Here is a 14,584-nt window from a genome sequence, read left to right as displayed (position 1 = left end):
TTCATTCTTTTATTATGGCTGAGTAATATTCCATTGTATTGAATATAGATATCACATCATTTTTATCCATTCATCTGTTGATGGCTATTTGGGTTGCTACCATACCTTGGATAGTAAATAGTGCTGTATGAACATGGGGGTGTATGTATCTTTTCAAATTAGTGTTTTCATTTTTTCCAGATATATACCGAGGAGTGGAATTGCTGGATCATATGGTAGTTCTATTTTTAGTTTTTTGAGGAACCTCTGTACTGTTCTCCACAGTGGCTGTACCAATTTACATTCCCACCAACAGTGTACACGGGTTCCCTTTTTTCCACATCTTCGCCAACATTTGTTGTTTGTAGACTTTTTGACAATAGCCATTCTGACAGGTGTGAGCTGATATCTCATTGTTTTGATTTGCATTTCCTCTAATAATTAGTGATGCTGAGTATCTTTTCATGTGCCTGTTAGCCATCTGTATTTCTTCTTTGGAAAAATGTCTACTCAGGTCTTCTGTCCTTTTTTTTTTTGATATTGAGTAGTATGAGCTGTTTGTATATTTTGGATATTAACCCCTTGTTGGTTATATCATTTGCAAATACTTTCTCCCACTCCATATGCTGTCTTTTCATTTTGTCAATGATTTCCTTTGCTGTGCAAAAGCTTTTAAGTTTAATTATATCCCATTTATTTATTTTTGCTTTTATTTCTTTTGCCTAAGGAGACAGATCCAAAAAAAAAAATACTGCTATGATTTATGTCAAATAGTGTTCTGCCTATGTTCTAAGAGTTTTTATAGTTTCAGGTCTTACATTTAGGTCTTTAATCTGTTTTGAGTTTACTTTTGTATATTGTATGAGGTAATGTTCTACTCGCATTGTTTTACATGTAGTTGTCCAGTTTTCCCAGCACCACTTGTTGAAGAGACTGTCTTTTCTCTATTGTATATTCTTGCCTCTTCTGTTGTAGATTAATTGACCACAGGTGTGTGGGTTTATTTCTGGGCTCTCTATTCTGTTCCACTATGTGTTTGTTTTTGTGCCAGTACCATGGTGTTTTGATTACTGTAGCTTTGTAGTATACTCTGAAATCTGGGAGGGTGGATACCTCCAGCTTTGTTATATTTTCTCAAAACTGCTTCGGCAATTTGGGGTCTTTTGTGGTTCCATATGAATTTGATGGATTTTTGAGTTGTTTCCAGTTTGGGGTAACACTGCTGACAATACTGGAACAGTGTTCCAGTATAAGTAACACTGCTATGAATATTAATGTATATAACTTACTGTACATATGTATGTAGTTAAGCTGGGAATAAAATCTAGGAATAAAATTGCTGTATCATAGAATATACAAACTTCAGCTTCAGTAAAGAGGGCCACATTTTTTCTAAAGTATTATTAGGCATATATGAGACTTCCTGTTGCTTCACATTCTTGTCAACAATTAGTCTCATCAGTCTTTTAAATTTAGCTATATTGGTGGAGGTATAGTTGTATCTCATTGCAGTTTTAATTCACATTTCCCTGATTATTCTTTTTGAGCATCTTTTCAATGTCAATTTTTATTGGGTTTTCTTCTCTGGTGAACTAAGTTTTTTGTCCATTCTGAGAAGTCTTTTTTTTTCTAATTGATTTTCTTATTAACCTATACAAGTTCTTATGTGTAGATTTTAGATATGAGTGCTTCTCAGTTACATGCATTGCGAATATCTTCACCCACTCTCTGGGTTGCCTTTATAATGCTGTATTGTTGAAAAATGGCTGAATGGCAGCAAGACTTGACATTATTTGATCCTTTGCTTTGGAAATAGTGTGCAGTTCTTGAAGAAAATGATTAAGGCCCTCAAAATTACCCTTTTGATTTCTTTTAGCAATGTAAGACCAGCATCTTTTATCATTTCTCCTGTCATTTTCTTTAAAAATGGATTTTTTTCTATTTAAATGTTTATTTTATTTTTGATTGCATGGTTAATGGGCTTCTCTAAAATTTCTGTGTGGTCTTCAGGGAACAATTTTAAAGCTTGGAATTTCACTGTACATTGTTTGAAGCTGATTCTGGCTCTTCACAAATATTTTTTGATATTTAACCTCTAAAATTTCACACCAGAAAACAAGATAACTCAGAAAAGAAAAATCACATATAGCAGACAGTAAAATCTGAGCTGATCCTCATGTATTCATATTTTCTTTTGGATCACACAGAACTTCAAAGATTGAGATTAGCTTTTCAAAATTTGTCTTTGACACACAGCTTCATACTGAGCACTCCATCTTGTCTAGGGAAGTCTTTTTACTATTATACATACCTACATTTTGCAGCATTTTCCACTGATGAGGTGAGACTGAAAAGAATGGGCAATTTTTTCCCCAAAGTTCCCAAAAATGTTACACATAAAGAAGAAATGTTCACAAATGTTCAGATATTTTTTTCAGGGAGGAATACTATATCACAAACACAGTTTTAGTTTATAACTGCAAATAAAAAGCAGATTGGCTTTTGGCCAGTTTTATTATTGTTTTAAATTGTCTACAGTTGTGTTATTGGTATGCCACTGCTGTTGAGCATGATCTTTTCTGTAGACTTCTGGCAAATACTTTTTCATTTAAGGAAGTTTCCTCCTGCTCCCGAGGGATTACCTCCCCGCCCCCCACCCCCACCCCCCGCCATGTAAGGTCAGATACAGACACATAATGTTATGAATAATGAGAGAGATATTCGGGGGAAAAAAGCCTCTGCTTAAAAATATGCAAAGTCAAAACAACATAATTTTCCCCTATGACAAAGAATCTGAAAGAGAGGTTTTCCTGGAATCCACACAACTGTCAATGCTCACTATTGGTCTAAAACTAATAAACAATTAGGTAAGCACTTAAAGACACAAAAAGAGATCATTATTTCTGGTTTTTCAAGCAGGAAAAGAATGATTGATGACTGTAAACTATTTTGAACTTTCTATAGAAGAAGTTTGTGAGAGGTATATTAGAATAAGGATGGCAAGCTGATTCTACCACAAGAATGGTAGTGCCTAAAAATTCAGGGACCTGAAGATTTCCTTTAATAGATTTCTTCCTTTAGCAGAGCTTCCTTGAGTTCCATCAATCCCTGTGAACAGCAGTAAGGAAGAATGTCTGACAATGTGACTTGCCCTGAAAACTGATTTATCTTCTTTTCGGGATTTACTTTCAGAATCTTATACATTGACAGATATAAAAATGTAAGAGGGCTTCCCTGGTGGCGCAGTGGTTGAGAATCTGCCTGCCAATGCAGGGGACACGGGTTCGAGCCCTGGTCTGGGAAGATCCCACATGCCGCGGAGCAACTGGGCCCGTGAGCCACAACTACTGAGCCTGCGCGTCTGGAGCCTGTGCTCCACAACAAAAGAGGCCGCGACGGTGAGAGGCCTGCGCACCGCAATGAAGAGTGGCCCCCGCTTGCCACAACTAGAGAAAGCCCTCGCACAGAAACGACCCAACACAGCCAAAAATAAATAAATAAATAAATTTAAAAAAAAAAAAAAAATGTAAGATTCTAAGTTTCATTTAATATTGCTTAATATTAGACTAAGCAATTTGACATTCCTTACTAGTATATGATATATATCATAAAGGAGTATGATATATATGTGTATATATATAAATGTACCTACACATATGTGTATATATACATGCATACATATGAATCATAAATTATACTAAAAAGTTGTAAATTCAACCCCTGGTTTTATAATATTTTAATATTTATCCATTTGGATGGAGCCCAGCAAAATTATATACATAGTTTGGTGTAAGTTTCCTAGTGCCTGGTTGTAGTAGACAGCCTCTAAGATGACCCCAGTGATCCTCGCCTCCTGGTGTTCACACCCCTTGCATAGTGCTCTCCTCATCGGTCACATGGTAGTCGTCCACTTAACAAAAAGAGTACAGTGGATGTGCTGGTGTGTGATTTCTGAGGATAAGTCATAAAAGACCTTGCCCTTCCGTCTTCTCCTCTTGGATCCGTTGCTCTGGGGGATGCTAGGCACCATGTCATAAAGATACTGAACTAGCTCTATGAAGATGCCCACATGGTGAGGAACTGAGGCATCCTGTCAGTGCTGACCAGCACCACTGTAGCGCTGAGGGTTCTCCAGAGCAAAAGATCCAATAGGAAGCTACATGGGTTATTTGGTTAGTTGGTGATTGACTGATTGGTATTAGTTCACATAATTATGAAGGCTGAGAAGTCCCACCATCTGCTCTCTGCAAGATGGATACCCAGGAAGGCTCACGGTATATAGTTCAAAGGCCTAAAAGCCAGAGAGCCTGTGGTGTAGATTCCAGTCCAAGTCTGAAGGTCTGAGAACCAGGAGTGCAGAGGGCAGAAGATCGATGTTCCAGATCAGTCAGGCAGAGACAGAATTCAACCTTCCTCTCCTTTTTTGTTCTATTCAAGCTCCCAGTGGGTTGGATGATGCCCACCCACATTGGGGAGGGCCATCTGCTTTTCTCAGTGTACCAATTTAAATGCTAATCTCTTTTGGAAACCCCCTTGTAGAAGTAATGAAACACCCTCACAGAAATACTAAACTACTACTCAGAAATAACATTTAACCAGCTTTCTGGGCATCCCTTGGCCCAGTCAAGTTGATAAAATTAACCATTACAACCACCTTGCCAGCCATGCGAGTCATCTTGGAATTAGCTCTTCTAGTTTGGTTGAGCCTTCAGATTGCTGCAGACCCAAATGACATCTTGACTGCAACCTCGTGAGAAACCCTGAACCAGAATTACCAAGCTAAGCCATTCCTAAACATCTCACCCACAGAAACTGACAGAATAATAAATATTTACTGTTTTAATGCCTACATTTTAGATAACTAATACACTGGTCAAATGTATCTCTCTTTCGCTTGATATAGAACATTGGTCCTCACTCCTTTTTTCCCTCTGAACCTCCAGGATAAAACACACTCTCATTAATAACACTGGCTCATGTTGGTAGTGATTCACTGGTAGAAGGGGTGGTGGGCAGGAAGGTAAATCAGAATTTCTTGAGTTTTCTCCTAGAAATGTAAATCAGAATTCCTTAAGATTCAGATACACTTCCTTGGGAGATATAACCATTTTCCTCCTCATCCTCTGAGAATCAGTGGTAGAACATTAACATATAGCTGAAATACATAAGGCCTTTTCCTTAAAATCCACTTTTGCTATAGATCTTTTCTGATGGTGTCAGTACATCCAGTGCAGGGCTTGCCTTTAAAATTGGACTTACTTGAGGGGAAAAAAAAAAAAGGCTTCTATCCCTTTCAAGAGAAGAAAAAAAAAATAGACCTGTTACACAGTTATATTGGAAGAGAAGGTATCAAGAGAAATGCTATGTTTGCACAAATGTACTGCTGCTTGCTCATTGCATCTTCCTATCCAATAGCTTAAGGTCTACATTTTAGGGAAATACAGAAAAAAAAAACTTTAATTTACTTTGTGAGGACTCTCTGAGTATTTGAATTATTATGCCCTCAAGTATACATATGTATTTTTCCCATTTTTATTTTTTCTTCCAGTTTTATTGAGATGTAATTGACATACAGCACTGTGTAAGTTTAAGGTGTAAAGCATAATGATTTGACTTACATAACATCATGAAATGATTACCACAATAGGCTTAGTGTACATCCATCATCTCATATAGATACAACATTAAATAGAAAATTGTATTTCCCTGTGATAGGAACTCTTAGAATTTACTCTCTTAACATCTTTCATATATAGCGCACAGCAGTGTTAATTATCTTTATCATGTTGTACATTATCTCCCTAGTACTTCTTTATCTTATAACTGGAAGTTTGTATCTTTTGATTACCTTCATCTGAATCACCTTCCCTGACCCCTTGCCTCTGGTAGCCACAAATCTGATCTCCTTTTCTATGAGTTTGGTTGGTTGGCTGGTTGGTTTTGAAGTATAATTGACCTATAGCACTATGATAATTCCTCCTGTACAATACAGTCATTCAGTATTTCTATACATTTCAAAATGATCACCATGATAAGTCTAGTAGTCATCTGTCACCAAAGATACTAAATAATTATTGACTATATTCTCCACACTGCACATTTCATACCTGTGACTCATTTACTTTGTAACAATGTTTGTACCTCTTAATCTCCCTCACCTATTCCTCTGTTCCCCTCATGCCCTCTCTGGCAACCACCAGTTTGTTCTCTGTATATAGGACTCTATTTCTGTTTAGTTATGTTTATTCATTCGTTTGGTTTTTTAGATTTCACATATAAGTGAAATCACATGGTATTTGTCCATCTCTGTCTGACTTATTTCACTTAGCATAATACCCTTCATGTCCAAACATATTGTCGCAAATGGCAAGATTTCATTCTTTTTTATGGCTGAGTAATATTCCATTGTATATTTATACCATTTTCTTTATCCATTCATTTGTTTTGTTTTTTTTTTTAATTAATTAATTAATTTATTTATGGTTGTGTTGGGTCTTCGTTTCTGTGCGAGGGCTTTCTCTAGTTGAGGCAAGCGGGGGCCACTCTTCATCGCGGTGCGCGGGCCTTTCACTGTGGGGGCCTCTCTTGTTGCAGGGCACAGGCTCCAAACGCGCAGGCTCAGTAGCTGTGGCTCACGGGCTTAGTTGCTCCGCGGCATGTGGGATCTTCCCAGACCAGAGCTCGAACCCGTGTCCCCTGCATTGGCAGGCAGATTCTCAACCACTGCGCCACCAGGGAAGCCCTATCCATTCATTTGTTGATGGACACTTAGGCTGCTTCCTAAATAATGCTGCAATGAACATAGGGGTACATATATCTTTTGGAATTAGTGTTTTTGTTTTCTTTGCAAAAATACCCAGAAGTGGAATTGCTGAATTGAATGGTAGTTTTATTTTCCAGAAGTGTTTTCTCCTCTGCAATTTTTTGTTACAGTTTGAGAAGGATAGGTGTTAATTCTTCTCTAAATGTTTGCTAGAATTCACCTGTGAAGCCATCTGGTCCCGGACTTTTGTTTGTTGGGAGTTTTTATTACTGATTCAATTTAATTGCTGGTAATTGGTTTGTTCATATTTTCTCTTTCTTCCTGATTCAGTCTTGGGAGATTGTATATTTCTAGAAATTTGTCCATTTCTTCTACATTGTCCATTTTATTGGCATATAATTGTTCATAGTAATCTCTTATGATACTTTGTATTTCTGTGGTTTCAGTTGTAACTTCTCTTTCATTTCTGATTTTATTTATTTGGACCCTCTTTTTTTTCTCGATGAGTCTGGCTAAAGGTTTACCAATTTGTCCATTTCTTCAAAGAACCAGTTCTTAGTTTCACTGATCTTTTCTATTGCTTTTTTAGCCTCTATTTAATTTATTTCTGCTTTGACCTTTATGATTTATTTCCTTTTACTAACTTTGGGTTTTGTTCTATTTTTTTCTAGTTCCTTTAGGTGTAAGGTTGTTTGAGATTTTTCTTGTTTCCTGAGGTAGGTTTGTATCACTATAAACTTCCCTCTTAGACCTGCTTTTACTGCATCACATAGATTTTGAATCACTGTGTTTTCATTTTCATTTGTCTCCGGGTATTTTTTGATTTCTTCTTTGATTTCTTCATTGACTCATTGGTTGTTTACGTATGGGCTTTATTATCCATTATCAAATTTGCATTATCTCTCTCATTTATGACTAGGAACTGTGTTTTCCAGAATCCTGTTCTATGTATGGTTCCAGATTAGAATTCCAATGAGAGGAACTCATGAGATTTGGGGGGGTAGGAGGTGGGTCAAATGGGTGAAGGTGGTCATAAGGTACAAACTTTCAGTTATAAGATAAGATCTGGAGATGAAATGTACCCCATGGTGACTATAATTAAAAATGCTGTATTGTATATTTGAAAGTTGCTAAGAAAGTAGATCTTAAAAGTTCTCTTGCATTCCTATACACTAATGATGAAAAATCTGAAAGTGAAATTAAGAAAACACTCCCATTTACCACTGCAACAAAAAGAATAAAATATCTAGGAATAAACCTACCTAAGGAGACAAAAGACCTGTATGCAGAAAATTATAAGACACTGATGAAAGAAATTAAAGATGATACAAATAGATGGAGAGATATACCATGTTCTTGGATTGGAAGAATCAACATTGTGAAAATGACTCTACTACCCAAAGCAATCTACAGATTCAATGCAATCCCTATCAAACTACCACTTGCATTTTTCACAGAACTAGAACAAAAAAATTCACAATTTGTATGGAAACATAAAAGACCCCGAATAGCCAAAGCAATCTTGAGAACGAAAAATGGAGCTGGAGGAATCAGGCTCCCTGACTTCAGACTATACTACAAAGCTACAGTAATCAAGACAGTATGGTACTGGCACAAAAACAGAAATATAGATCAATGGAACAGGATAGAAAGCCCAGAGATAAACCCACGCACATATGGTCACCTTATCTTTGATAAAGGAGGCAAGCATATACAGTGGAGAAAAGACAGCCTCTTTAATAAGTGGTGCTGGTAAAACTGGACAGCTACATGTAAAAGAATGAAATTAGAACACTCCCTAACACCATACACAAAAATAAACTCAAAATGGATTAAAGACCTAAATGTAAGGCCAGACACTATCAAACTCTTAGAGGAAAACACAGGCAGAACACTCTATGACATAAATCACAGCAAGATCCTTTTTGACCCAGCTCCTAGAGAAATGGAAATAAAAACAAAAATAAGCAAATGGGACCTAATGAAACTTAAAAGCTTTTGCACAGCAAAGGAAACCATAAACAAGACCAAAAGACAACCCTCAGAATGGGAGAAAATATTTGCAAATGAAGCAACTGACAAAGGATTAATCTCCAAGATTTACAAGCAGCTCATGCAGCTCAATAACAAAAAAACAAACAACCCAATCCAAAAATGGGCAGAAGACCTAAATAGACCTAATAGACCTAAATATCTTCTTCTCCAAAGAAGATATACAGATTGCCAACAAACACATGAAAGAATGCTCAACATCATTAATCATTAGAGAAATGCAAATCAAAACTACAATAAGATATCATCTCACACCGGTCAGAATGGCCATCATCAAAAAATCTAGAAACAATAAATGCTGGAGAGGGTGTGGAGAAAAGGGAACACTCTTGCACTGTTGGTGGGAATGTACATTGATACAGCCACTATGGAGAACAGTATGGAGGTTCCTTAAAAAACTAAAAATAGAACTACCATACGACGCAGCAATCCCACTACTGGGCATATACCCTGAGAAAACCATAATTCAAAAAGAGTCATGTACCAAAATGTTCATTGCAGCTCTAATTACAATAGCCAGGACATGGAAACAACCTAAGTGTCCATCATCGGATGAATGGATAAAGAAGATGTGGCACATATGTATAATGGAATATTATTCAGCCATAAAAAGAAACGAAATGGAGGTATTTGTAGTGACATGGATGGACATAGAGTCTGTCATACAGAGTGAACTAAGTCAGAAAGAGAAAAACAAATACAGTATGCTAACACATATATATGGAATCTAAGGGGAAAAAAAAGTCATGAAGAACCTAGTGGCAAGATGGGAATAAAGACACAGACCTACTACAGAATGGACTTGAGGATATGGGGAGGGGGAGGGGTGAGATGTGACAGGGTGAGAGAGTGTCATGGACATATATACACTACCAAACGTAAAATAGATAGCTAGTGGGAAGCAGCCGCATAGCACAGGGAGATCAGCTTGGTGGTTTGTGACCACCTAGAGGGGTGGGATAGGGAGGGTGGGAGGGAGGGAGATGCAAGAGGGAAGAGATATGGGAATATATGTATAACTGATTCACTTTGTTATAAAGCAGAAACTAACACACCATTGTAAAGCAATTATACTCCAATAAAGATGTTAAAAAAAAAAGTTCTCTTCATAAGAAACAAAATTTGCAACTATGTTTGGTGATGGATGCTAACTAAACTTATTGTGGTAAGTAATCATTTTGTAATATATACATATATCAAATCATTATGTTGTACACCTAAAAATAATACAGTTATATATCAATTGTACTTCAGTAAAAAAAAATAAGAAAACAAAGCCAATTTAATCCATAATGTAGCTAAAATGTAATACACTGGCAATAGAAAATATTCTTAAAAACCAAAACAAAACAAAATAGAAATCCAAGTTAAAATTTGCTCTTTAGGAAACCAGCAGAACCTCAGAGGACTGCTCATTATATATACTTCTCCCACCTGAAGTAGAAAGAGAAAATGAATTGCAATAAATGAATTTTCATTCCACCCAGAGGCTGGAAGCTGAAAGCAACATAATCTGAGTCTGAGAGCAGTCTTGTTCTCACTTGTTTATTTACTGAGAATTTAGGGAAGGGAGACTTTGTAAAGACAGTAAAAGATTTTTTTCTGGACAGCCTCCTATAGAAAAGCCAATGCTCTCTAAAAGAGCCTACTAGTAGAATGTTAATATGACATTGAGCTACTAATAAATATAGCCCAGGAAGAGTCAGTTTTATAGTCCCTACCAGAGTGCTATCCTAAACTCACCCTCTTCCCCTTTGGAAAGTCACTATTGACATAGATTAATAAGTAGATTCACAGAGAGAAAATAAAATGTTTCATAATAACAATGTTAATACCAATAATTACCATTCACCACGCTAAAGGTTCACCACGCTAAAGGCTTTAGATGTATTATCTCATTTAATCCTCTCAACAACTCGAATCATCTACTATTTTAAAAATATGATGTGCCAGGCACTCTTGTAAGTGCTGGGGATACAACAGTGAACAAACTAGACAAACTACTTTAGGCAGGCGGATTCTTAACCACTGCACCACCAGAGAAGTCCCTGTTTTATTTGTTTTGGCAATGCTTTAAACTATAAATGACCATTCTTAGCTTTCAGGAATTACATAAACAGGCTTGGGCTAGATTTAGCCTGCTGGCCGTAGTTTTCCAACCCTTGCAAAGGAAGGAGATATGGAAATATGGGGGTTAGAGGAACAAATTAAAAACTACCATGAGGAAGAAACAAGCCCAGTCCAGAATTTAGAAGATTCTATAGGACAAATGAACTAGTTTATTCAACAATTAAAAATGGTGAGGGGACCTTTCCCCTTTGGTAACCATAAATTTGTTTTCTATGTCTGTGAGTCTGCTTCTGTTTTGTATATAAATTCATTTGTATCATTAAAAAAAATGGTGAGGGGAAATTATAGATTTAAGATTTAAGAAAAATGAAGAGATATATGACCCAAATGCAATGTGTAGGTCCTTATTTGGATCCTGATTTAAACAAATCTGTTGGAAAAAGACCATATATCTATATCTATATCTATAGATGATATGGAGAGGGAGAGAGACAGAGAGAGAGAAATTTCAACAGGCACAGGGTATTATTTTCTGAAAGTATTTGTGTAAGATTGGTATTATTTATTCTTTAAATGTTTAATAGAATTCACTAGTGTAGCCATGTAGGCCTAGAGCTCTCCTCATGAGTAGGTTTTAAAGTACAAATTTAGTATGCTTAATAAATATTTCTTTTTTGTGTCAGTTTTTTAAGTTGCATTTTTAAAAGAAATTTGTCTCTCCAGTTTTGGAGGCAGCAGGCTGCCTTGTGACTTCAATTCTTTGATGGATCTAAGAAGAGTTGTTTTCAGTTTTTTCAGCTTTTTACCTTGTTGTGAGGACAGGAGTGATGACTTCAAAGACCTGACATGCTGGATTGGAAACCAGGAGGGAAAGATCTAAAAGAGAGGAAAAATTGATGCAGGAAAGAGAGAAGAGAAAGAAGAGAATGCCTGGAGTGCTGTGTTTTGAGCAGGAGAGAGGGGCTGGGACGGACTGTACCAGTGGAGGGCTAGGCTTAGCTAAGAATGTTATGAGTAGTTTATCTGCATTAACAGGAGAAGGTAGAGTACATGGGCACACACGCAGGTTGGTGGGTATATGTGGTCATGGAAGGTTCTGGAAGTCCTCTTTAATTTGCTTCTACTTCATGAGGAAATAGGAGGCAAGGTCTTCTACTGGGGGGCGGGGAGAGGGAGAGAAAGAAAGAGATATGAAGTAGTATCAGAGTTCTGAAAAGAGATAAAAGACTATGAAATAACCATTTAGGAAAGTGGGTGGACTGGAGAAAGATGGTTTGATGGCCAGAGAGAATGAGGGCCCACTTGAGAATCTCAGTCAAAAATTTGAAGTGATGCCCCTAGTCTCAGGAAACAATATGATAAATCCATTATAATAAAAACTGCTAGTATGGGGCTTCCCTGGTGGCGCAGTGGTTGAGAATCTGCCTGCCAATGCAGGGGACATGGGTTCGTGCCCTGGTCTGGGAAGATCCCACATGCCACAGAGCAACTAGGCCCGTGAGCCACAACTACTGAGCCTGCGCGTCTGGAGCCTGTGCTCCGCAACAAGAGAGGCCGCGATAGTGAGAGGCCCGCGCATCGCGATGAAGAGTGGCCCCCGCTTGCCGCAACTACAGAAAGCCCTTGCACAGAAACGAAGACCCAACACAGCCAAAAATAAATAAATAAATAAATTAATTAATTAAAAAAAAAACCTGCTAGTATGTCTCAATGTCCATTTTCCTTCTTTTGATAACAGAAGCACAGAATTACATCTGGGTACATGGCTCCCCATAATAAAGGCATTTCCTAGCTTCCCTTGAAGGCAGGCGTAGCCATGTAACTAGGTAACTAAATTCTGGAAAACAGAATATAACAGAAGTGGTTTGTACAAGTTCTGGAAAGAATCATTAAAGGGAGGGTTTATCACCTAAGCGTAAGGATTGGGGAAGATAAGGATGTTTGAAAGAGAGAAGAGAAATTATGAGAAAGTTACCTAGGAAAGTGGAAGGGTGAATGCACTAGGGAACTATGTTATGATTGTTACAGAGCTTTAGGGAGTTCTCTTGTAGGTTAGTGGCTATGGCATCTTACCTTATACATGAAAATGCCAACCCTTAGAGAGACTGAGACTCCCCAAATCTCACAGTGATTAGGTGGTGGTGACTCTAAACATCAGTCCACTATACTTTTTGGGCACATCTCCCTGTTTTTGACGTAGACACTTGAAGCTGTTGCCTGTCTGGAAAGCAGACCGCGTGTCCCCTCATCAGTAAGGAAGAAGACGTGATCCCTGAATGAGAAGCCTCACAGCAAAGCTGCAGCCACTACTGCAGGCCAGGACAATGCTCTGATGCAATTAGCAACTATCCTAGAGCACCTGCTATATGCTTGGTAAAATGCTTGGAACTAGATATACAAAACGGAAAGGAAGGCAACTAATACTGCTGTGTAGGTTTCTTGTGTGCCTGTCGTGTGCTAGAGCATAAACATGCATTAGAAATTATTTTTTGAGCATCTACTATGTCCTGAGCCAGGCACTGTCCTAGGTTTTGAGGGATACAATAGTGAACGCTTCTGAAAACTCATTCTGCTGGATCCTATCCCCCACCTCTGTTTTGATTCACTAAATGGTCCTTTCTCTCCTGGGATTGTGAGTCCTGTGCAAAGTGAGGAAAAGAAGGAAGAAAGTCATTTTTTCCAGTGCTGTACTCTGATAGATGAATAGCCCTTGTCCTGGTTCCTGTCTAGTTTCCAAGCCTGGTTCTCCAGCCTTCCTGTTGATTTTGAAAGTTCCAAGATTATTTCAATAAATCTCCTATTTTTTCTTTAAATCTTTAAAAAATTTTGAAATTATTTTAAATTAATATAGAGTGACAAGAACAGTTCAAATAACTCCATACCCTTTACCTGGATTCATTAATTGCTAATATGTTACCATATTTACTTTACTGAACTCTGTGTGTTTTACATATATATTATATACATGATATATAATTTTTCCTGGGCCATTCCAGAGTTGCAGACATCATGCTTCTTTACCTCCAAATCCTACACTGTTTACTTCCTAAGAACAAGCATCTTTTTTTATATTACCACAATATAATGATCAAATTCAGAAAATACAGAAATAAGTAATGCTATTTTATAATATACAATCCAGTTTTCAGGTTATACTAGCTGTGCCAATAATATCATTTCTGTCAATTTCCTTCTCTGACCTAGGATCCAACCCCAGATTACACATTGCATTTGGTTGTCATGTATTGATACTTTTTTCTCAAATTAGCCAGAGCTTATCTCTGTTGCATATAACTAAAGAATATTAATGATACAGCTTCTTTCTGTTTACAACCAAAGAACTTCTATGATATAGTAAATTTTATCATTTAATGTTAATCAACTCTTCCAGGTAGGTATTAAAATCCCTGTTTTACAGAAATAGACCCACAGACATAGAAAACAAACTTACAGTTACCAAAGGGGAAAGGGGGAGGAGGGATAAATCAGGAGTTTGGGATTAACATATACACACAACTATATATAAAATAGATAACCAACAAGGACCTACTGTATAGCACAGGGAAGTATGCTCAATATTTTGTAATAACCTATAAGGGAAAAGAATCTGAAAAATAATATATATATAACTGAATCGCTTTGCTGTACACCTGAAACTAACCCAACATTGTAAATCAACTATAGTTCAATTTTTAAAAAATCTCTGTTTTTCAGATTAGT

This window comes from Balaenoptera musculus, chromosome 8 (genome assembly GCF_009873245.2).
Source record: "Balaenoptera musculus isolate JJ_BM4_2016_0621 chromosome 8, mBalMus1.pri.v3, whole genome shotgun sequence".
Lineage (NCBI taxonomy): Eukaryota > Metazoa > Chordata > Mammalia > Artiodactyla > Balaenopteridae > Balaenoptera > Balaenoptera musculus.
The sequence above is the reverse complement of the archived record's forward strand: the minus strand, read 5'-3'. Positions refer to the sequence as shown.